This window comes from Fukomys damarensis, unplaced genomic scaffold, assembly GCF_012274545.1.
Source record: "Fukomys damarensis isolate Sample0158 unplaced genomic scaffold, DMR_v1.0_HiC HiC_scaffold_20, whole genome shotgun sequence".
NCBI classification, from domain to species: domain Eukaryota; kingdom Metazoa; phylum Chordata; class Mammalia; order Rodentia; family Bathyergidae; genus Fukomys; species Fukomys damarensis.
The window spans coordinates 26,930,197-26,933,749 of NW_022900932.1; positions in this window are offsets into that span (position 1 = coordinate 26,930,197).

The window sequence follows — 3,553 nt, forward strand, 5'->3', positions numbered from 1 at the left end:
CTCTCCTCCTCCTTCCCCCTTTTCTTCTTACTCTCTTTTCTATATAATTCAAAATACAGTGCTAGTTTAAAAAGTCCATTCAAAATACAATATCTATAAGATGAATGGTTGAGTGAAGGAAGCAGCAAGGTGATTTTTTAATATGATTTTTTGGAGAGTTTGGGAGACTTAGAAATCACAAGTTACATATTGTGCAGAAAACTACATTTTAAAACCCCACACATCTATTTCATAATGGGGAGCTGAGTTCAAGCTCAGCATTTTCTTTTCCTTTAACCTCCTACAGAGTTAAGAAGAGAAATACCAGGAATAAAAAGTAGAAAATATATTTTTAACATTTACTATAATCTAAATTATTTGCTCCTTGTCAAATATTTTAATTATAAAATACCATCTATTTGATATATAAGATATAATTAATACTTATAAACGTAATTAGCATCAAATATTGACCTTATCATTGGCTGTAATATTGGTAGAATAGCAATTCCATCACTCAACCTCCATCTGAAGCTTAGCACCCCGGACAGTTGAATGGATATTCACTTTCTGGGAGAGCCAAGGAAGGAAGATTATAAATATTCAGTTTAAAAATGGGCATCTGAAATAAATAGACACTACTCAGAAAAAAAGTAAAAGCAGCAAATAAATTTATGAAAAAATGTTCAACATCACTGGTCATTCGAGAGATGCAGATAAAAACAACACTGAGAAGGTGTGATACGTAGGGGAAGAACAAAAAGGGAAAAGAAAAAAATGTGAGAGAATGAAAAGATGAAAATAAAGTGTTTGTAGATGGGGAGGGGAGGAGGGGGTGAAGGGAGGGCAGAGGTAAGGGGAAAAAATGAGAATCAAGACTTGCCATGTAAAGGTACATGATCCCAACAATGAATGTAACTGTACTGTATCCCTAAATGTACCAATAAACTCAAAAAAAAAAAAAAAAAAACAACACTGAGATTCCGTGTCACCTCAGAAATAATGGCTGCTATCAAGAAATCAGCCAGTGATAAATGCTGGCAGGGTTGTGGGGAGACAAGAAAACTTTATTGTTGGTGGGAGTGCAGACTGGTGCAACCACTGTGGAAATCAATATGGAGATTCGTCAAACAACTAGGATTAGAAGTCCCATTTGACCCAGCCATCCCTCTGCTGGGTATCTTCCCAAAAGAATTAAAAGAATCATACCACAGTGATATATGCTCACCCATGTTTATAGCAGCACAGTTAATAATAGCTAAAACTTAAGAGACAGCCCAATTGCCCATTAACTGGATACTGGATAAAGATGTGGGTATTTTTTATAAAATGAGTATTACTCAGCCATAAAGAACGAGAAAATAGAGATATTTATAGCTATAATGGATGCACACTGAGGCCATACATATAAGTGAAATTAATAAGACACACATGTGTAAATACCAAATAGCTTCTCTGGTGTGAAAAAGTAAAAGTGTAAATAAGAGTCAAAATGTATAATTGATCTTGTGTAATAGGAAGAAAATGACTAAAAGAATAGAGGAAGTGGGAGGGGTAGGGAAAATAAAAAATATGTAAAAAAGGAAAAATATGGAAACAATGTTCTTGTAAACAGGGCAGGGTGGAAGGGGTGAAGGGAGGGCTGGGGAATAGAGAAAAATAAGAACCAAGATAAATCTTCTAACGGTACAAGATCCCAGTGATGAATATAACTGTATTGTATACATAAATTGTATCAATAAATTTAATAAAGATTTAAAAAATCCAAATTAACTGTCAAAGATTTTGAAAAGTAGTACTTCTTTCTGGAGTTATAAGATACATAAATTACTAGATAAATACATTTTCAAGTTAACTGCTACATGTAAACTTTTTAACCTGGCTTTTCCATAGGTGATTCTGTTTTTATATACACTACAAAAACCAAAGAAATCTGTGTTTAAGGAAGCTAGTAGGAACAAGAAAGGACTGGAGGATATCTGAGAAAAAAGAAGTCCTAGTCTGATTTATTTTAATCATCAGATAATAGTTAAGCATTTAAGCACTTCCTGGGCACATCCCTTGATAAATAATAAAGAGATAGGACCACATCACCTCTTCTCCAAAGAGAAAATTGTTTCACATCAACTATGGTCTACAGATAATCACTAAATATAGTAATTTAGTATAGACTGCCTTTTGGAGTACTCTAAATGCATCTGCAGCTATATGCTTCATATTCATCCATCAAATACTTCTATATAAGTGTCCATTTTCAAATTGGTTGGCTTCCCCCCATTTTCACGAAGGACTGTCCTCTGCATGTGTTTTGATTTGAGTCTGAGAGCTATGCGTGTTGCATGATAAGTACTACATGTCTGATAATGAGCTCTCTGTATTTCTTTTATGAGTCAGGTATTATACCAGGTTCATGCAGCTCACATGGAATAGAGGATAATTACACAAAAGTGGTAGCGTGAGAGAGAGGTGTGTACTAAGGAAGGGGAAACTAATGACAGTGGAATTCAGGTGGGTGTTGGGAGAGAAGGTGATCTGTGTTGGTAATTTTGAGATACACATACTTGAGAGTTGTGTGTAAGGATATGGGTCATCAGGAATGACCCACACAATCCTAATGTAAGGGGAGAGTCATTCCTAAATGGGGCAGGCTTCTAGAATCATCCAGTCCAAAGGACCTTAAGAAAGCAAATTATCCATTTGAGGGGAAAGGCATTCATATTAAGTACATTTCCAAACCAATAGCTAAAAAAGAGGTTTGTGGATAAGACAGCCATATAATTTAAAATGCACCTTGAAACAAGTACAGTTGATGGGACATTGGGACAACAGGCTCAAATGGGACTGTTCCAGGGAAATGAAAAGTATGGTAACCTTATTTCTGGGAGAAAGTGTCCAAAGTTTTTTATGAGGTTGGGGGAGCAGGGTTGACCTGGAAAAAATTTCCCTGGAGACAAAAGAAAATTGTCTGAAATGCAAAGACGCTTCCTGCACTCTTTGCGAACCGGAAGTCAGGATAAGCAAAAAACAATGACCTCTTGGATGAAATACCCTGCTGAACTCTCCAGGTGGATATTGGTGGGGGAAAGAGAAGAGGGGGAGGGGAACAGGAAGAAGGGGAGGGGAGGGGAAACGAACAGGAAGAGGAAAGGGAGGAAAAAGGAGGGAGAGGAGGGAAAGGGGCAAGAAGGAGAACACTACTGTAACAAAATAAGAGAAGGAGGCAGGGAAAGGGGGAGGGAGAGGAGCAATCGAGAGTAGCGGGGTAGCTGGGAAATATCTGGGATTATAAACGCTAAGGGCAATAGATGAGACCTTACTACATGTCTAATATGGCATCTCAGCAGCCTGACTAATAAGGTCATGATCTCTGAGGGACCCTGAGCTGCAAGGCAGCGCTATGTGAGGAGAGTGAACGCTGTTGGAGAGCAATGTCGTCTGGTTCTCTGGGAACACACTCCCTGACCTCCCGGTGACACCTGTGTCCCTGAGTTGTCTGGGGGCAGTGCCCAGGGACTGCATCCATATCACGCTGGGCCTCTGATGGGATGCTGACAGCAGGACCCTAACGCAAACG